General features: G+C 48.5%; 1 long non-coding RNA gene across 2 annotated transcripts; it reads right to left on the bottom strand.

Annotated features, from left to right (window-relative positions):
• Nucleotides 1-3,656: 3,656 nt before the first annotated feature.
• On the bottom strand, nucleotides 3,657-10,964 carry LOC135178394 (uncharacterized). 2 transcript variants are annotated; one of them, XR_010303496.1, is made up of 3 exons: nucleotides 8,492-10,964; nucleotides 7,259-8,138; nucleotides 3,657-6,219 (listed from the first exon to the last, which is right to left on the bottom strand). It is a non-coding gene; the product is annotated as an uncharacterized LOC135178394 (long non-coding RNA). The 2 variants fall into 2 exon arrangements; XR_010303495.1 differs by having other exon boundaries at nucleotides 3,657-8,138.
• Between the last annotated feature and the right edge of the window lie 10,450 nt (nucleotides 10,965-21,414).

Raw genomic sequence — 21,414 nt, 5'->3', positions numbered from 1 at the left:
TTCCTGCCTGCTGATTGGGCCGCGCTCCGGCCAATTGCGGCGCCGCTGCCGCTCTCTGCCTGATGATTGGGCCGCGCTCCGGCCAATTGCGGCGCCCCGACCAATTGCAGCGCCGCTGCCGCTTTCTGCCTGCTGATTGGGCCGCGCTCCGGCCAATTGCGGCGCGCCGGCCGCGGCTGTGCTGGGAACGGGAGTCCTGCCGCGCCCCTAGCGCCGCCGCGGGGCCCCGCGCTCGGCCGGTGTCGGATGCGGGTCATAGAGTCCCAGAATGGCCTAGGCTGGAAGGATCGTCCGGCTCCAACCCCCCGCCTAGGCAGGGACGCCCTCCACTGGAGCAGGGTTCTGGGCTGCGCTGGAGGAGCGGCCGCACGCACAGCCCCACGCACGGGCAGTGCCGGGTGCCCGTGATGGGGCAGCACATCGTGCCGAGGCTGTGGGGCCGCAAGGAGCTGTGAGCCGCGGCAGGGTGCGGGGTATTGCTGCCCACCTGAGGCGGAGGCGAGCAGCGTGGCCTGGCTTCGGCCAGCTAAGCACGAAGTGCCCCGTGGAGCCCAGGCGGTACAGAAGAAGGGCAGCTCCGTACGCAGGCTTGGCAGGTTCCGCTGCACGCACTGAGCAGACAACAATGCGGTACCGTGATACAACGAATTTCGTTCCCAGAGTACCCACTGTGCAGCTTCAGTTTGTTGCTTTGGTCCGTTGCACACTTTCAAATGAGAGATCGCATGCAAGTTAGGTAATGTTAAACTAATGAGCATAGGCTGAAGGTTTTCTTCCCTACCCCCCTCCGAATTTCAAGTTATTCCACACGACTGCCGAAGATCAGCAGACAGCACCCTTATTTCGTCAGAGACTGTTGTATATCACTCAAATAGCTATGAATTTTATAATCAAAGCACCATAATAAAGTATGAAGCTGTGACACGATATTCAGAAGTATGCTTATTTTAGGCATAGACTTTTGAGAGGCTGTTTTGCTGCCCATCCTGGGTGCTGCTGGCAGTTCAGAACATCGAATACCTCCTGCCTTCCCCTCAGGTGTGCCTTAGGAGCATTTTGCTAACGCTCTAAGAATTATTACTCCTTTCTTGTGCACAGGCTTTGGTAGTTGGTTGGCGTCTTTTGTAACAAGGAGTCTTTCTGTGCCGTTTAATTTGTACTCCTGAGTGAGGAAAGGCAGCTCTTGTTTTTTTACCAAGCCCGCTGCAGGAACATCAGTTACAACTGCAGCCTGGTGCAGCGAGGGAAAGGTCACCCCTGGCCAATACACTCCAGCTTCATGGACCAGCAGTTGCCTCTGCTAAGTGCGAGTTAATATTGAAGCGACCTGAAATGAAGCAGTTTGGCCATGTTATTGAGCTAAGATGAAACAGCCCTGAGGATGCTTGTTTCCTTAAAACTGATGATGGTATGTCGTAGAATCACAGAGTCATACAGGTTGGGAAAGACCCCTGAGACTATCAGGTGTAACTATTAACCCTACTCTACCAAGTTCACCACTAAACCACGGTGCTAAGCACCACATCTAAACGACCTTGGCATACCTCTAGGGATGGTGACTCCACCACCTCCCTGGACACTCTTGCAGTGAAAATTGTTTCCTAATGTCTAGCCAGGATGTGAAAAAAGGTGAATTTCATTGTGATCTGGGACCAAAACGCCTAATGTCAGACCTTTCTGCAAGAGATCCAGGCTGTGGTAATCCCTGTGTCTGACATCTGCAGGGGATAATAGGCTTAGGAAGTGCCCCAGGTTAGCACAGTCCTGTTCCTCTGGGAAAGGGGTGTGGTTATGATCCAGTGCTCAAAGCAGTCACAAGAGCTACTTTCAAGGGAAAAGATCATAAACGTCTGAGCAATCTTTTCTTAAGGACAGACTTTTACTGCTTTTATATGGGCAGTCACAGGGCAGAAGTTGCAGACTTTCACATTGCAAGATGGATTCACTCCTACCATCAGATGAAAAGGTATCTGCAGATGTCAGCTGGCAGAGTTCTTTTTCATTCATGCCTCATTGATCTCTCTTGAACCAGGGCTGAAGGGGAGTGTATTGAGTAGCATTTTTCTTTCTCCCTTTAAAGATGAAGTGTGCAAAGCAAAGGTTTAGAGCTGCTGGGAGATGCTGCCTCCCAGAAAGGCAAGCTGCCATTCGTCAGCTGTGTGGTTAAGAGCACTCTTATCTCTCACAGATGTGCTTTACAAGGTACTGTGGCTCTTGGGGTTTGGCATCCACAGACCCTAATGCATGCCTAGAAAGCATCTGCACCTGACATGTGGTTGGCATAGCAGTGGCCAGTTCCTGGTCTGGACTTTGTTTCCTCTGAGCACAGAGGATAAAACCACCCAGCTACCTGTCAGCCACCCAGGCTTAGCAGTTTAAGGAGTGAACTGTTACAATCTGACCTTGCTTTTATTTTTTGGGGGAGCATGGGTGCAGGGTGGGGAAGTGTTTGTTCTATAAACTAAAGAAAGACACCATCGGGCCAGACTGAAAATGCTGAAAATGTCCAAAGACACTAACAAGTGTTTGATAACCTTTTCCTCCTGGCCAAGGCACCACTCCTTTTCCAGGCAGGGCAGCTGCAGTACTTGGAACAGAGCATGCCGTGTTCACTGCTGCACACGTCAGCTTTATTGTCATGCTTTGTACCCTTATGTAAAAGGTAAGTGGCATGAGCACAGACCAACTACTAACCCCATCCCGTCTTCACTCGGCTGTTTTTCATTTCATTTACTTTTAGTAAGCTTCTTACTTATGCATGCAGTTCCTGTGCTGTGCATTTCCCTGTCGTGGTCCTGTTTCACTGACTCCAGCTAGGGCTGCAAGACGTTACACAGAACCTGTCTAGATGGAAATGAACAGCAAATTCGTTTACAGCCGCGCCAACGCGCTGTACATTTGCATTCCTTTTGGTTTGCAGACTTTCACTTTGCTTTGTTCATAGATTTATTTCATGTTATTATGGCAAATGCATTGCATGTTATCTTGGAGGAGCAGACTCACACACTCCCTGTAGTCAGGAAAATTAAAACTGCAACCTAAGTAAAACCAATCATTTTCTTAGTACAAATCACAACTAAATATATAAATACATACATAGTTGTGTATGGGTCTGTGTCAGCAGTGAGTGTTCTTATGTCTGGGTGCAGGACTGGAGCTCTGATTGCTTTACTGATCTGTCTGGTTTTACACCCAGATTGGTCCAACAGCTGTGGTTAGGGATCCTCCCCTTGTTAGTAACTCTGGGGCTGTTAGAGCGCAGTTGTAGCGTAGGGACGTGTGGGGATAAGCACCAGGGATGACTTCTAGACTTCCTGGGGTTGGCCAAGCCCTTGGGTACTAAGAAACATTGTGCAGGTATCTCTTGGGATTCCAAAAGAAGCATCTGATGAATCATAGAATCAACCAGGTTGGAAGAGACCTCCAAGATCATCCAGTCCAACCTAGCACCCAGCCCTATCCAGTCAACTAGACCATGGCACTAAGTGCCTCATCCAGTCTTTTCCTGAAGACCTGCAGGGACGGTGCCTCCACCACCTCCCTGGGCAGCCCATTCCAATGCCAATCACTCTCTCTGTGAAGAACTTCCTCCTAACATCCAGCCTATACCTACCCCGGCACGACTTGAGACTGTGTCCCCTTGTTCTATTGCTGAAGAAAAGGAGAAGGCTGGAAAGAAATCTGACAGGCAGGTGTGTAACAAACAGACAGTGGCAGTAAAGTTAGTGCATGCAAGCAAAGAGCTCTTGCCTCAGTGCAGCCTGCCTCCCTTTCTCTGTGCGCACCTTCATGCTTAAGGGCTACATTAGGCACAGCATTTAGTAGTATGGGTAAAAGTCTCATCAGATCTCTGTCTTCAGAGTCATGGTTTGAGGAGCCTGGTTTGCCAGCCCTGCCGCAAACCTTGCTTTGGCTTGGCTGTTTGACGTAGCTTTGGGCCAAGCTTACTGCACAAGTTGCTCTCTCTAGATGCAGTGGCATGCCAGCTGTCCTATCACAGAAACGTTTTTAGCCTTGAAGAAAGGCTGCAAACACACATCAACAGTGTTGGATTGTGAAAAACTCCTCTGTGCTGTCTGTTGCTTTAACCAAACCCACACTTAAGGCAGCAAGTTCCATCTTTCAGTGGCGCTCCCCAGGTTCTAGAAAATGAAATGGTTGTAGCAAGGCAAAACCAAACCATGGCAACCTAAAGTGTATCTCTGCAGCAGAGCAAAACCAGACGTGCCTGCTGAAGCTTTTTGCATGTGACATTTTCAGAAGAAAAGGATTTTTAAAGCTGATCTTAAATATTTTACGTAGCAATTATAAGCAACAACATAAATATGTCAATTACAATAGTCATAGCATATTATGAGGCTAATTATAAACCTATGTTAAGGTAATGGAAACATTTTAATGCCCTGCAATAATCAAAGTGAAATATTGTCATTTTCTTAGTGACTTCTTCTGCATCCCTGTGGATACCTATTCCTCACAGAAAGCAGTGCTGATAGAAAATGAGACTGAATTTCTTAGGCTTCTAACTATTATTACCTTTAACGTTAATGTTCCTGAAAGATCATATCCTTCAAACTGCTGGCACCTTCGTCTTGGTGTTTAACATGGGAGAGACTATTGCTGATACCTGTTTTATGCCCTAAAACAGTCCTAGATTCCACTGGGGTCAGTCACCAGTCTTCAGGAGAGACTGAGCATGGTGAAGTCAATAGGAAGAGCAGTGGAGGATGCTGTTTGGCTGGTAGCTCAGTCTGCAGGCTCTGAATGACTCCCATTTATATCATCAGCTCTTATCTGCAGTGCTGTGGCCCAACACCCGATGCAGTTAGGCGAAGACCATTGCCAAAGCAGACTTCACTGCTCGTGTGATTAAGCAAAGCCTGATGGACGTGCTATTTGATAGGTTCTCAGCTTTGTGACCTTTGTTCCAGCTGCTGCCACTAGGAGAATTGGCTTCACAACATGGGAGGAAGTCTTTGTCCTTTTGAAGCTCCTTTCTGGATTCTCTTGCATTTGAAAGATGTAACAAGCAAGGACTTGGACTTCATTTTTAAACAAACAAGTACCTGTTCATGTTTTGACTGAACTTCAGGCATGGTATGTTTGTGGTATCATGGCAAATGAGAGAAAAAAATTAGCAATCTTTACTAAGCACTTAAATGGAAATTGTAGATTGAATCATCTCTGCCAGTTGGGGGGGAATTAAAACCATGTGAACTGTCCTGTGTTAACGTGTTGGCTGAGTCACCACTGTTTGTTAGATAAGCATGAAAAGGATAGAACCTCTTGAAAAACAGATCCCAGCACTCTAATTAATCTAATCACCACAAAGTATTTTCTGGTACACATGGAAACATAAAAAGTGCAATTTATAGCTGCCCACTAAGCTGATCTGCTCTCTGTGCAGTGTCATTGCCAGCACTGTTGTGAGGTGCATTTGGATTTGTCGGCCTTTTTGATCAGTTCTTCTTTGAGAAAACCACTCACAAGTACTTCTCCATGCAGCAAGTGTGAAACATCCACTTCTGTGTGCATTGGATCTCAGCACAGTGGCACAAGTGGTGTGAAGACAGCTGAGCTGATCCAGCTTTACAGCTGGAGCTGTGTGTGCCGCAGGGTCTCAGGATAGCGCTGTCCTGGAGAAGCCATCACAGCAGTCTGTCATGTCAGGAGACTTTGAAAAGACATTTGGGTCTGCCTCCACCTGCAGTCACTGCATCAGAGCTCTGGTTTCTGCTTTCCTCTCCTCAGTTAGCAAGCTCTGATGCCACACTAACTCCAAGGGAATTCCTCCAGCCTGACAGAGCTGGGCTGCAGTACCATACAGAGGGCACCAACCACACTTCACTTTGCAGCTGGACTGATGACTGAGCTGTCGCTGCCCTCGGTGACACCTCTCCTTGCCACGGCTTGGCTGGGCTGTCGCTGCCCTCGGTGCCACCTCTCCTTGCCACGGCTTGGCTGGGCTGTCGCTGCCCTCGGTGACACCTCTCCTTGCCACGGTTTGGCTGGGCTGTCGCTGCCCTCGGATTTCTTAGATTCTCACAAGTGCAGCCCTGCTTACCTTGCAGTTGTGTGTCTAGAACTGCACAAGTCAGATGAGGGAGGGTCGGTCCTTGTGCTGGAAGCCTTCAGAAGTGCCGAAGCAAGCTTCTCAGAGATGGTGTGCTGGAGCTGGAGCCGAGGGCTTGTGTTAACAACTGTAAACATATGGCTTGCCTGTTCCCAAATGGAAAGACAAGCCAGGAAAAAATCTTAGCTGTCTTGAAAGCCATTTAAGCATCAGCTTGTGTAAAATCTCTTCAATCTGTGTTACGTTCTGTGGGGAGAGTCCTTCAGCTAATTATTTCAAAAATAGGTATCCATGCAAACATAAGCACTGAGAGCAAAGAGATTCAGCTCGGGATTAGGGAATGCAAATCAGCTCCAGAGATACAAGCAGCAAAGCCAACAAGAGATTAGCATAGAAGCTGCAAAGCTAACAGGGGATTAACTTTCAGAGAGCTTACCAGTTTATCATTATGAACAAAAAATGCAACATAAAGAAGGAGATGAGAACAAAAACAACCGTGAAGGGAAACACACAGGGTGAAACAAACCCTGAGCTCCCTGTCCTGAGCTGCACCATCTCTCTGCCTGAGAAGTTTGAGGAGACTCAGAAGGATCAATTCAGTTCAGAGAAGGACTTGCCCTGAGTCATTAATAAGGTTTCTCTTGTAAGATGGGTGCTCCTGCTCCAAATTTTGCTTTGATGGGAAGGTGCATCAGCTTTTCTTTACCTCTGCCCTGCGGAGTGGCTAGCAGGAACCTTCTTGGTAGAAAGCCGGGAGCAGATTGTTCTCGTGGCCAGCCTGGCTCATGCTCTTAGCTGCACTGCTTTTCTGTCAAATCACTGGTTTGACCTGCTTTTTAGAGTTTCAGCAAGGACATTCTGATTCCCATTCCACTAGGGAAGTTGAAACACATAAGGGTTCTGAAGGGTAACTGCATTGAGCTTCAGGGCCCTGCCCAAGAGGCAAAACACCTGCGGCCCCCTAGTTAAACGTTGGAAGGCTTAACCTCCACACACTGGCAAATGAATTAAGAAACCTTCCCTTGGTAGAGCTGAGAGTCCAGGGAAAGCATAACCAAGAGCAGTGGCAGCCACAGTTTGCACACACCCTCACGGTACCTGCCTGGGGAACATCACAGGTGCTCCTTTCCAGCTCTCTGAACCAACTGCCCTATCCTTAAATGTAGAAGGAGCTAGCACACTTACCTGGTGGTCCTTTTGCTCCTAATGAAAGCCACTTCATTTTTTAAACATCTTACATCTTTAAGTTTCCAGGTCTTCAGTTCAGTCTTGCCTGTAGGCTGCAGCTAATGCAAGTTGAGTACCACACTGTATCAAATCTACTAAACACGTTCCTGATGATCTGAACTAACCTCAGCCAGAAATGTTTGCTCTGCACCAATCTTTCAGTGAAGCACATCTGCCACAAGTGACTTAGCAACGTCTCAAAAGGATACTTAGGTCAGTCTGTGCACCTAGTTCTCCACCCAGTGCTTTGCAAGACCTTCAAAGCAATGCAAAGGACAAATGCTTTGCCATCCTGTTTGGCAGGCTGTTACATTGCCTTTGGACAGGTGTCAGTTAAGATGGTCCACATACAGCTACTTGAATGCTGGGTTAAGTATATTTACCAGTTGCCTTATGCTGACAGGCACATTGCACAGCGCTCCACTTTTGGGTCAGTCAGTCTCAAACCTTTCATTCCTGAAGGCCCATCATTACTGTGCCTGCATTAAGCTGAAGAGTGTGTTTGTGCTGGGGTCGTCACACCTGAGTGGTGTGGGGCAAGGAGGACATGCTGCTGTTTGCCAGTCTGTCTGCCCTCCAGAGCTGTAGATAGCTAACATCCAAGACAAGTGTGCTCACTCAGATTGCTGTGCTTATTGCTACAGAGAACAATATCTGTGACTTTTGAACTGCAGCACTACCTTTCAAGTGTAAAAGAACCTAATATCAAGTGAAAAAAACCAACCCCCATGGTGGACTTGCCTGTGCAAACTGTAGAAGTGGCTGTCCTGTCCTTGTGGCAGCTCTGCGGGATGTAGGCATCTTCATCTCATAGGCTTCACTGAGCAGCTCCCAAGGCCTGGGGGAAACAACATCAGGGTGAGACAGTTAAGTACTGAGGCACCTGTGTCCATTTAGCTGCAGCTGACAACCCTCCACCGCAGCAGTCACTGGGTAGGGTATCAGAAGCACAGAGCAGCAGAATTACCTGAACCTGGGGTCTTTTGTTCTCTTAGCACGTGGTTGAATTGGTTGGGACAATTATTGAGGCAGGAATTATAAAATATCTAGTTCTTTTATTTCCAAAAGCCCCACCCACAAACTCCATTCATTTAGGAGAACCAGAACATTGGACAAGTTTAGCCACAAAATGTCTTTGCCTCACTTACAGATAGGCAGCCTGGAGCCCTAGGGAAAGTCTGTGCTACTCACAGCAGTGGAGTACAAACTCAGAGGTAGTCTCTGGCTCCTTTGTGCAGTGTTGGAACTGCTCAGCTTCTTGGTAACCTTTGAACGGCTTCTAAATCTTTCCAGGCTCTAGCAGGGTGCTGGGGAAGAGACAGGAGATCTCTGACTCAATCCTGGTTCCTCTTGGCACAGAGGTTTGCAGAGTTTCAGGCAGGATCTCTTGCAGGTGTGTAGAGAGCACTATGGCAGTGGCACTTAGAATCATAGAATGGTTTAGGTTGGAAGGGTCCTCAAGGATCATCCAGTTCCAACCCCCCACCGTAGGCAAGGAGACCTCCCACTAGAACAGGTTGCTTAAGGCCTCATCCAGCCTGGCCTTGAACACCTCCAGGGAGGGAGCGTCCATAACCTCCTTGGGCAACCTGTCCCAGTGTTTCACTACCCTCACGGCAAAGAACTTCTTCCTCACATCTAGTTTAAATCTCCCCTCTTCAAATTAAACCCATTACTCCTTGTCCTGTCATTGCAAGACTTCTTACCAAGTTGTGAGGCACTTACTGCCTTCTCCTGGTAAACTCGATGTACTTAACATGTCCAGGCAGTTCAAGCTCAAAACATCAGGGCTAAGCTGCTGTGAAGCATGAGGCAGAGCAGAACACGTTGTCCAAGCCAAGAGCAGTGAGGCAGAGCAGAGCAGCACACAGCAAGGCAGAGGCAGCACGACTGCTTGCAGCTTAGCTCCATTTCTATTACTTGCCCAAGTGCAAAGGCTCCTTTGGCCACAGAGATTCACCAATCAGGATAGCATTTGCCAGGCTGACCATATTAGGTGAAACCAGGCCCCTTATTTGGGCAAGACACCAACACCTGTGGGAACCTGTTTATCACTTTGGGAGGGGACATAATGGCCCGAGCCTTTGTTTCCCTCCTGCCCTTGCTTTCCCCATCAGCAGAAGGGTGGGGCAAGGCAGGACATCTAATAGACCTGTTAGCCTGCCACAACATTGGTAGGTGCCAGCAAGCACACGGTGCCACCGAGGGTACAGGTTCTGCACTGTAAGGCATGGGAGCATACAAGGGAAGCAAAGCAACATGGTGTGTTTTATTGTATCACACACCGTGGATGAAAGAGTATAAAGAAAGAAACAAAGGGCAGTTTTCATCCCACAGCTCCACATCAAAAGATCTGGGACTGCAAGCATAACATTTCAGCGTCCTGGTGGAATGGAGGCAGGTGGCCAGGCAGTCACTTCCAAATGCAGCAAAGTCTTTGGGGGTGTTGAATTACTGGGGGTATCACATACCTGCATGGACTGTGTCCAGCTTTTGATGAGATTACCCTTTTGGTGACAAACTGTAAATCTAATAGAGTTGGTCTTCTGGCATTTTTTTTTTGCCCCTGGACATGCTTTTTAGCTAATTAACACTAAGTAACTTCAATACAGGAGATCTAGAGCAGCTCCTTATCCTGTATCAGATTATCTGTTAACAAAGAATCATCGAATCAGGATGCTTCTAGCAGGGCTCTGCAGGGAGCAGCTGAATGCTACCATTAAATGTTTTTATCACTGTGCTATAAAAAGAGAAGTCCTTAAGCACACTGCTGCCAGAACCTGGTGATAATAACAACGCAGTCCAGTTGAGTCCCGAGACCATGCAGCAGGCTGGAGATGTGCAAGAAAATAATGGTTCATACATCCATAAAGATGATTTGTGGTCCTTGGTCGTGGACAGGGGAATCCTGAAAAGGGTTTATAGGAGGAAAGTAGCTCACAGTAACCTCGGTGTAAGCTTATCCTTGGCTGTTTACAAAGAAGTGGGGACTTAACCTCTCCGGGTGGTGCTGCTGACTGCAGCTCTGGAGCCCTGCACGTTCTGCTGATGCTCACTATTAACTAATGGGAGAAGACAGAGAGAGGAAGCAAAAAATCACTAAGTGCAGAGAAAATGCCTTGGAAGAAGAGACTTAAAAAATTAACCTGTTCAGCAGGTCAAAAAGAAGATTGAAAGGTGATCTGCCACAATGCAGAGGTATTTCCTTGAGCAGCAACTGCATAGCATGAAAGGTCTTTCCACCTCGGCAGAGAAAGGCTTTAATAAACCATAATAAGGAGCAGCCAGACACAGTCAAGGTGGAAAGAGGACCTGCAGTTTTACAGAGGGATGTTTGTGCACTGACTCAAACCAAGGCAGTCTGCGTTTGATCTGTGGCACCAAACGTTTGTTGTATAAAATAAGCTATTGACATCAACAGAACTGGACACAGCACTCAGAGAGATCTGTCTGGTTGAAAGTTTCACCTTCCAGGCATAGAATGATAACCTGCAAGTGGTTATAACAGTTTAAAGGCTGTGAAATCAACTGGGCCTTTTGAGCAACTGTGCATTGCTACATCAGAGTAATCCTGGGTGAAGAGCAGGGCTGGTGCCAGCCCAGTTAAGGACAAGTCCTGTGCAGAGCAAGAACGTTTAGGAAATGGCAGCATCAGGCCCTCCCAAACAAAGTATTCATGCAAGACCTTTGTGTTTCCGCTGTAGGCTTATATTTTACATGATGTCTGGAGAGGAATTCAGTTTCTTCTAGTGCCCTTTGCAACATTTCATGGCAATATTTGTCATGTTTGAGTTTAAAGCACAAGCAGAGAAAGTCATTTAAAGTAGACAAAATAAAAACTTATTCCTCTGTCTGTACACAGAGCTCCAGAACGTCTCAACTTCAGAAGCAAGCATAAGACTTCATAAGCAGGTGTTAATGAGCAACTCGAGGACCAGAACTAAAGTGCTCATAATCAATATCTAAATTGCATGTTAATGGCTGAGCTTAAAGACTTCGCAGTTTGGAAACTGGCGCAGGGAATTTGCCCTTGGGAATGAGCTGAGCCATTGCTTAGTTTGTTTCTAGGGGTAATTACTATTAACTCAGGGTTTCTCTCAGTAATGCCTCAAGGGCAAATGAGTACATCAAGAGTGTTTTGATAATTTGCATGTAAGGTACCTTCTTAATTGTACTTAGCCATAAAGCCAGGTGCTGGAATGCTGCTCAGGCAGTTGGTCTCCAAAGGCGTCACCTGTGCTCTCTGCGCATTTCCAGCTGACACACTTGGCTTGCAAGGAGCTTTCTTCTTCTACTCGCCTCCCAGGGCAGCCCCACACTCCTGGGAGGAGAAATCCCTCTGCTCCAGCAAGGCCAAATGCTCCAGCTGTGCAGTGTCCTTACGGGAGGCTGACAAACTGTGGATGAAGAGGAAGGGATGGTTCCCATTCTCTGCATGCACCTGCTTGATTTCTGGGCACAGCATGGCCCCTCCTGAGGTGATTCCAACCTGGCAGTGCCTTAGAGGGTGTTTGCCAGTGGCAAAAGGAGTTGGAGCTTCTGAAGAATGATCACTTCAGGAGCCAGGGAGTGTGCTGGGGCCCTGGCAAGCTGAGCCGAGCCGAGCCGAAGCTGTCAAGCCTTCACTGCAAGGGTGTACAGCGCCCATCTCTGCATGAGCAGAGCTACTGCTGAGGGCCACAGAGCATGTGCCTGTAACCAAGGTACAGACTGCCATGCTTCCCTCTCTGCCCTGTTGTAGGAGTCAAAATGGGAATCATTTCTGCTTTGTTTCCTCTTCTGAAGCCAATGGACCAGCCTCTCTGAATGCACATTCCAGAAATCATGCTGAAACAAGGAAAAAACCTCACTTCCATCAGCTATCTCCAACGGGATTTAGAAGATGCATCTTGGCTCTAAAGGAGCTTGGTGCTGTCCTCTTACTGCCCAGCCTTTAGTACCAAACCGAGTTTTCCCTTTATGGAGATGTCATAGCAATCATATTTCATGTTTTGAGACCATTCCAGCCTAATGGAACTGTAGCAGTCTGGAATGAAGCCTTTGTAGAGCTTTTCTTGTATGGTTCCTGTGGAAGATATTGTAACTGGTTGATGATCAAAAGAAGGTCAGCGATGGAGAAAGGAGTGTTTGGAGCTGTTTCCTGGTCGTGCATCTGCTTTACTGATTTTTCTAAACCCACCCCCCCTAGAGAGGAAAGAAGCAAGTTTGCTTAGCTTACCTATCGAAATGGAACAGTGGCCACCCTGCTGAGATTTATCTGAGGCTAATTTCAGCAGATTTAGGTTGTGAGCCTGCAAGTCCTCTGGGCCAACCATTGTTAGCTTCTAGCAGATGCACATTGCACCATGAATTAACTCACCTGAGCAATGGACACCTAGAATACTAAGGCCATAACAATCTGCAGCACTAAAAACCCTGCAGAAGAAACCCAAGCACTGCATCCAGAGGTGAGCCTTTGAACTTGAGTGTCTCTGTTCCCCTGCACCTCTGTTTTGGACAGTAGACAGAGATACCTGCCTTCACCTGGTGCCTCATACCCCCAGGGCAGGGGAACCTTAAAAGCTAGGTAAGGTTGTGAGCCACTAATGCTCGTTGTGAGTGGAAGTGGTATAAAGTGCTGTGAACTTACTGCCCCTTCTTGCAGAGAGGTTCCCATAAACCTTGCAGTAGAACTGCTGGGGTGGAAGTGTGCTGAGCCTCCAAGCTGTGTGAGTGTCTTCCCAGCTGTATTTGCCCAGACTGCAGCTGTCAATGTCAAGACAAAAAAAGGAAGCAAATACCTGCACATCCGAGGGCAGGACACAGATGCCCATTGGGCAGCACCACTGGTAAATCAAAGCAGCTCTGGGTATGGGACGGTGGAAGCTCTTCATCAGTGCTCAGGGCAGGCTGCCAGGCTGCTAGGAACTGCCTGCTCTAGGTGCCAGCACCCAACAAACCCTTTGTGCTCCTGAGGCAACAGAAGAGCTTCCACAGAGGCGAGAGAGTTTCAGTGCCCCGCAGGTATTTATCTGCTCCACCTAACTTTTGTGGCGAGTTTCAACTCTTTTTCAGTGACAAGCACCTCCACCTAGACTTCACCTCCTGCATTTCTAGGTATGAATTAAGGCAATCAGAGGTTTCTCCGTGCTCTGGGGTTTGCCCAGCCTGGTAAGCAGCTTCTCTAGCAGCCAGCAGGCTCTGTGCGAAGAGGCAGGGCTTTGCCAACAGCATGGCATGAGGAGTTCTTGCCCTGGCAAGCTGTCCCAGCTTTGCTCAGCTGCTTGCTGGATTCCCCTGTGGTGGACTGAGGGCAGCAGCTTAAAGCATGAACACATGCAGAGAAACAGGAGGGGCAGAAGGCAGAGCAGTGTTTCGAGAGGGAGTCCTGGTGCCGGCTGGACGTGGCTGCGTGGTCCCTCGGTTTTACACAGCTGACACCCCGGGAGGTCAGGGGAGCAGCAACACAAGAGCAGGCACGCTGGGGGATCAGAGCGTGGCAGCAGCTCCTGGAACCAGCGCTGCCGCCAGAGCCCTTCATCCAAAAATGGTAGCACTACTTTCATACTGTGAGGCACGAATAACAAAGTGAAAACCAAGGTTTATGACTCACCAGGAGAATCTTCCTGCCACCTCCGAGAGTAAGGAAATGAGGGAGGGAGAAACAAGTTTAGAAGTCACTCAAATAAAAATAACTTCATCTTGTCACCCAAAGTCAGCCATGCTCCAGTGGCAAGGCAGACAGCTCAGTGCTAGCAAGGCAGAAGCTTTATTTACCTGGCTGCAGCCACTCGGCGTACCTCTTCGGAAGTGAGGTTTCTACAGGGCAGCTTTGGAGTCTGCCGTAAGATCTTCCACAGCCACGGCGAGAAAATGAAACGAGTCCAGCGAGCTTTGCGTGCCTCGGGACCTGTGCCTGCACCACCTGGTGGGGAACGGAGAAGCAGCTTCCGAAGGCAGGTTACCGCGTTGTTGCTGCACGTCTCTCTGACTCGGTGATTGTTGCCAGGCAGGATACATTGGCTGAGAGTGATCAATGTGCTCATCCACAGCCTATCTGTGGCTCCTGCTGAACGGCAGCACTGTGGCAGAGGCAGAGAACTGATGGGCTGTGGTGCGCAATTTGAGAGTATTGTCGTTATCTTCATGGGCTGAGTTTAGCTGCAGTGGGAGTTGGTGTGAGTCTTCAACCAGTCCAGCATGAGCTTTAAACCCTGCTTTAAACCAACTGCCATTCATACACTGCAAGCATTTATGGTAGTTGCAGCACGTGTGGATCTCTATGGCTCAAGAGGCTGCTTAAAAGTGCTTGAAAATCCATGCAAATGAAACTGTTGCCCATGCAGGATCCTAATTAAACAGGGGAAAACAGACACTGTAACGAGTGCAGCAAGAGTCTTCGCGGTGACCTTTCCTACAGATCTTCCTAAGAAGACTGCAATGATTTCTACCACCAGTCTTAGGGAGTTGATGTCACACCAGGGGAGATACAGATTGGTATTGCAGAAGAGTTCTTCAGTGAAAGAGGGGTCAGGCTCTGGGACGAGGCGCCCAGAGAAGTGGTGGAGTCTCTGTCCCTGGAGGTGTTCAAAAACAAGTGGTTGTGGCACTCTGGGACATGGTTTAATGGTCATGGTGATGTTGGGTTGACTGAGTGTTACAACCTGAGGCAAGCCAAAGAGGGATGGGCAATACACAGCCATCACTGGCACCCTTCTGGGAAATGCCAAAGCACCATCAGGGACATGCCATAAACCAAAGCAAGTCTGTGAGCAGCAGCCAGAAGCTGGAGGCAAATGTGCTGAGCGGTGCAGGGGGCACGAACCAGAACTTTCTAACCAACCAGCACACGATGAAGTCTGTGTTTCAGTGCAGGAGGCACTGACCCAAGCAAAGTGTGCACCAGCTTCAACAAAGTGCAGCAGGGGCACTGAGCTCACCTGCCAGCTGCAGGGCCTTCCACAGCTCAGCAGAAAGCTTCCTGGGTTAGGGGTGGTCTAGCAGACATTTCAGCTGGTAGTGTGCCATGGTGCGGTGGCTGCCTGCCAGCACGCAGGCAGAGCAGCCGAAGGGTGCACGGATACACAGGAGTCTCAGGCCGGCGGATAGCTGCACGTTTGCTCTCTGCTGCTAGAACTTCCTACTAACACAGGTAGGTAAAGCCCCCACAACACTTCCTGCACAGGCAGCTTACCGACAGAAAAGCTTCAGTCCTAGTGGCACCAGAGATGTGAAACCTGAACGACTAAACTCACTTGCACAAAGGATTGTATTGGATTTCTGTATTTCCTCCCTTGTGTGCACCGAAGTGGAGTTTCAGGACTGCTGAGTGGGGTCATTTTCCTTAATAAAATTACCTGGAGGGTCTTTGAAATTTGATGGCAGCATAAGAACTCAAACCCACATGGCATTCCCAGTCCTTGGCAGGAGGTCCTGGAGGAAGGAATTAGTTTTCACTGAGCTGCAAGGGTGCTTAGGTTATGGCAAGAAAGATGCAGGGAGCATCACACTGCGGTTTGCTTCTGAGGATGCTGAGACTCATTTGATGTTTCCTGCTTTGAAGAGAAGCTTAGTTTTGCTGAAGACTGAAGCTGCAATGAAGGATGACAACTTGTTCAGAGGTGCTTTGAACAGAACTTTAGCACTAATTACATCAAAAGCCAGACAGAGACCCAGACGCTAACATTTCTGCTAAAGAGGCACAGCAGGAACTCAAGATAAGTTGGTTTGGAAACAGAGCTGATTGCTAGAGCAAATAATTTAGTCCTCATCGTGTAGCTTCTGTAGTCCATTTTGTTGGGGTTTGGGCTCTGTTTTTATTGTACTGGTGGCTTGAATGATTTTCAGTGTTTCTGCAATAATTTCAGGTCATCTGTCCTGCAGAATCTTGGAAAACTAAGCACTAAGTTTGTAACTTGAGTTTTAATACATGAGCTGTACACTTAATTCAGATTAACTTTTCCCTTTTCCAGTTTCTGTTTAGGTTTGCTTTGTGTTTGAGTAGCCATTTTGCAAGAGAAATTGTGCCCGAGACATATAAAAGAAGTCTGTAAAAGTGAGGGTGACAAAGGAGAACTCCCTTGCATCGTTCAATTGGACATTTAAACTTCTGAAAAGTCGTGGAGGAGGAAAGAGTTGCAAAGGAAAAAGGATTAGAAAAATTAGGATTAATTAGTCCATTACTTAGTAATTAAAAGAGGCCTCTGCAGTCTAGTCCTGAGATACCACGGCTGAGTGCAACGCCCAACTCTTTTCTGTGCCTGCACTACCTGTAGCAGAGGTTTTCTTGGCTTCTTACACACCACAGCTGGTAGCTTTGTTGAGGGCATCACTGCTGAAGCACCGAAAGCTGCCAGTTACTGCATGAACACTGCCGTGGCCTCTGTAAACCCTCTGGTCTCCACTAACATCAGCATTTAGTCCTCCCTCCCATTGTGCATCCCTACACCTTATTTGTCTATAGAGTCAATCTCATCATGGCAGACACTTGCATTGAGCTGAGAGCCTCACTGCTGGAAAGGCACACCCCGGGGTGCCAGGCAGCCTCTGTCACTCCCTCCTGCAGCACAGCTGTATGGCAGCATCCTGTGCCCTTCAGGACCACTGCTGCAGCACTCAACCATGTCTGTGCTGCGGCTGTTTCTATCTGATGAGACAGAGATCAAAGCAGGAGTTATTATGTGTGAGAGGCACCCTGCACCACCGACTTCTGTCCGGTCCTGGGGCACATGCAGGACAGCATCTTCTGTTTTCCAGGCCCTGGCACTGTTTCCTGCTTTGTGACACCTGCAACGTTCATCAGGGATCTGCCAACTTTCTTGTGGGGGTTGTCTAAGCCAAGTGAAGCTGCTGCCTGAGGTCTGGTTTCAGCTGTGTGCAGCGGCAGGCAGTACATGCTGACCTACTAAAGCTCCAGATCAGGCCCTTGATTTGTTTGTTGCGGTGCTGCTTCAGGTCACCGAATGTCCTGGTAAGAGTTAATTGGCAGCGCAGAGCATCAGTGCCCAAAACGCTTAGGTAAGGATTTCAGCAGCAGTCCTTAGTGGAAATTTCTCTCTATGCTCGTTTCTAACAGTCTAGGTTTCCAGTTTACTTCAATTTCCCCATGTTAGGAAGATTGGAGATGAAGGTTTCCTCCTTCTTCTGCTTTGGGTTGTGGGGATTGTCTTTTTGCACGTCTGTGGGGATTGGGTTTTGGTTAATGTTTACTATTGGTGTCGATAGTGTCAGATCAAACTCAGCTCTGCTTTAGGCTGTATTTGTTTTATCCCTGCAGTTCTTGATCTCTGACACTCAGCTTTCCTTGTTTTTTTCCCAACCAAACCTCTTGTCCCACTTTTCCTAAGTTCACCGTTTAGTCCTTGTATGGCCTATGGAGGGGTTTGAGTCTGTTTCAGTTTCTGATAACATTTTTACCTTGCTTAGAAATCAGATTTCTTTGATTTCAGGAAACTCTGGACCTCTTCTAAATTTAAGCCCTTAAGCTCTTAGTTCAGACACTTTTTCTAACCAGTTCTCCTCACTGATCAGATTGGAGCTTCTGAAAGTGAAAAATGTCTCACAGAACCCTATCCTCTGCTGAACAGGAACAAAGCCATGAGTGTTGATAACACTTCCCCCCCTTCCCCCAGACACCATCTTCATCACATTTTAATGTCATACTCAGGGAGGACCTTATCACTGTCTACAACTACCTGAAAGGTCTCTTCTCCCAGACAGCCAGTGGCAGAAGGAGGGGACACAGTCTCAAGCTGCACCAGGGGAGGTTTGGGATGGCTGTTAGCAAGAAGTTCTTTGCAGAGTGATTGGCACTGGAAGGGGCTGCCTGGGGAGGTGCTGCAGTCCATCGTCCCTGGAAATGTTTAAAAGGAGGCTGGATGTGGTACTTGGTGCTGAGGTTTAGTTGATTAGGTAGTGTTGGGTGATAGGTTGGCCTTGATGAGCTCAAAGGTCTCTTCCAACCCAATTAATTCTGTGATTCTGTAATTTCTGGCATCACTTCTTAGTGACAAACCAGTGGAAAGCTTTTCCAGCTCTGAGGTGCCAGGGTATGTAGAACTGTAGCTGTCTCTTCAATACCAACAGCATCTTCTCTACCTACTCTCTTGCTTCGTTTCTACATCATTTTTTTCCTCTCCAAATCTGATCCAGGGGCTCTATTCCACTACTATCCCAATACAATCTGCTTTATTAGTCCCCCCAAAGGACTTTTTTTCTGGAAGCTGGCTATTTCTTCTTGTTTCCTCCACATGGGATACAGAACCACACGCTGCTCGTCTGTACTTTTGCACCCATTTCTTCTGGCTGATTTGTCCTTGTCAGCAGCTGTGCTGTCTTGACTGCCACGTTCACAGTTCTACACGAGTAATTTTGGTGGCGCTGTCCTGAGTCCTGAGTTCAGCACAAGCCTTTTGGCCACTGCATGCTGCTGAGTTGTCCCATCCAACCCTCCCACTATTGCCATCACTTAGCTGCAGCTCTCACCTACAATGGAGACTGCTTCCTTTGCTGCTGTGCCCCTGTTTATCAGGGCTTCTCTGTGTGTTCTACAGTCTCCTGCAAAGCTACAAACACACCTCTGAGAACTCTTCACTCTTTAAAGATGTTCTTGCCAGTGCAGAGGATCCTCAGCCCAAGCACCATTCCTGCCCTGGGCTGCAAAGTGCTCAGCCTCTTACTCTGTTCCCACATCCAAGTGCTCAGCTTTCTTCAGCCTCCCTTGCAGATTTACTGACGCTGGAGACACCTGTTCATCCCCCTTGTCATGCTTCCCGTTCCTCCCCCAGATCAAACAGAATTCACTGAAGAGAAGTTTCCACGCCTTTACCTTCCCTGCCTGCCCCAGCAGGCTGTTCCCATCCCCTCGGGTGAGCCCCAACGCTCTTTCTTCTCTGCAGTCTGTCGGAGCATCTTCTGCCTACCGAAGCGGATCCGTTTGAGGCTCGGGTGCGTACCTTGTAACAGCTCTCTGGTGCTTACGTTTTATACCTGTGCTTGGCACTCGAGCTGGTGACAAGCAGACCTGTCTCTTGCTACGAGCCTGGCAATCCTGCTGCCTCCTCTGCTGTGATCAAAGGCAGGGAGCTCCTGTGCGGCTCCGAGCCGCCGCCTTGCCGTGCCAAGCCTTCCGCCGGCAGGCGCGGAGCGGAGCCGAGCCCCGCGGAAGGAGCTGTGCGCCTCTGCCCCCAGGCACAGGAGCCTTTCCTAGCCCCTTCCAGCTTCCGGGTTCGTCTCGCAACACCAGGCTAAAGCTCATTAAAGCCAGTGAGAAACTGCCGTACCTCCGGTGAGGGATCAAGCCTGCACCATCTGCAGTGCTCCCAGTTTAGTGCTTTCCTCCAAGTGTCCTTCGCTCGGCAGGGTATTGTCTTCAGCCTCTTTTAATCGTCTTTCTTTGTAAGAGAGCGGCTGTCGAGGCCGTTGCTGTCTCCATTTGCTGCTTTACTCAGTACGCTTCTGGCATTGCCTCTTAGTCACCTCTTGGCTAGAGGAGCTCACCCTCTGGAATGAATGGCAGAAGGTGTGAAAGCCTCTCCATTTCTTTTCCGTTATCACCTTAGGCAGAGGATGAAGGGAAAGCTGCTGAAAACATCTAACAGGCACTTCTAACAGCTGCCATGACTGGCAAAGACACACCCATTCTGCACTACATCCTTCATCTTTCCTTTTTTCCACGCCTGATTTAGCTGGCTTGGTTACTAATCTGTAGTAACTGATGTCACCCTAACATAGGCAGCTCCCAACAGGTTCAATACCTCAGTCGAGAGGGGAGGCACAGATTTCTCACCGGGCTACAAGCTCATAGACTGCAGCTACCTCATTTTCTGTTTTGGCTTGATGCTATGAAACCAGAAGCAGACCAAAAAGAAAGCAACAACAGCAACAACCAATTTTCACATTCAGCAAACAAATTTATCTCCTGACTTCTTCCCAACTGAGTTATCTTAGAGAGATTTTAATAAGGAGCTGTCCTAGCACCAACGATGCAAACAAAATGTTTTGTTTGTTTGTCTTCCTACAAAGCCACAGAACCATTACTGGAGGTGATGCCAGGTACAGTCTTGCATGGGGCACAACATCTTGGTTAGCAGAAGGTACCCAGAGCCATATGATCCAAGAATCTCTCCTGACAGTGTCAAACTTGTCACACCCAAAGTTCTTTTATTCTGGTTGCCACCCTTTGTGTCACACCTTTGGCCCAGGTGGGTTTTGTCTAAGGGCACAGTCGCTGTATTTTCTCGCCACCTTTCCTCCAGACTGGAAGGTAAAGAAGGGGCTCAGCTGTCCAGGTTGCCAGGTACCTGACTTGTCACCTCACCAAACAAAGCAAAGTCAAGGAAGGATTTGTTCCAAAACACATCCATTTCAGGCAATGTTTCTAAATTTTAGCAGGGGGAAAGGATGCTAAAGCTTCTTAGAAAAATGAAAAGGCATCTTCTCAATGGAACAGTTGCAGGTGATGCCTGTTGAGCCCAGGACCTGTTTTAAGGAGCTTGAATTTCAGCAGAGAGCCTGAAGCAAGTCTGTGCCCTGGGATGGGATACAGCTTCCCAGCAAGCTGAGCAGAAAGTCACTGAGCTAATAGCAAATGATGGGGACAAAAACTGTTTTCAAAATCACTTGGGCACTTCATTTCAGACTGCTAAGGCCACCCTCTCTCCATCACCTAAGATCACTCCCTCTTCTTCCCCCCTCCCACCACATCTCCAACCAGGATGTTGCTATTCCTTTTCCCCTCAACCTCTCCAATGCCTGTGCCACTGGTGAGGCTTCTGCTCCCCCTCCTAACACTCCTTGGGAAGCAAAAGACCAAGCCTCAGCTTTCATCTGCTGCAACGACCAAAGCCACTTCCCTGGGAGTGCTCTAGGTGCCAGATGAAAGGCTCTTTCTTCCAGGGAGCAGAGAGGAAAAAAGCAGCTTGGCTTTCAAGTCCCTGCCACCTCTTCTGAGATCCTGATGACCTGGGGACAGCGTGCTGGGAGCAGTGTGGGCAGCAGGACAAGGGAGCTTGTTCTGCCCTGTCCTCAGCACTGATCAGGCCACCCCTTAGGTGCTGTGTCCAGGTCTGGGTCCCCCAATTCAAGAGAGATGCTGAGGTGCTGGAAGGTGTGGAGAGAAGGGCAGCAAGGCTTGG

This window comes from Pogoniulus pusillus, chromosome 9 (genome assembly GCF_015220805.1).
Source record: "Pogoniulus pusillus isolate bPogPus1 chromosome 9, bPogPus1.pri, whole genome shotgun sequence".
NCBI lineage: Eukaryota > Metazoa > Chordata > Aves > Piciformes > Lybiidae > Pogoniulus > Pogoniulus pusillus.
Note: the sequence above shows the minus strand (reverse complement) of the source record. Positions and strands in the feature narration are given on the sequence as shown.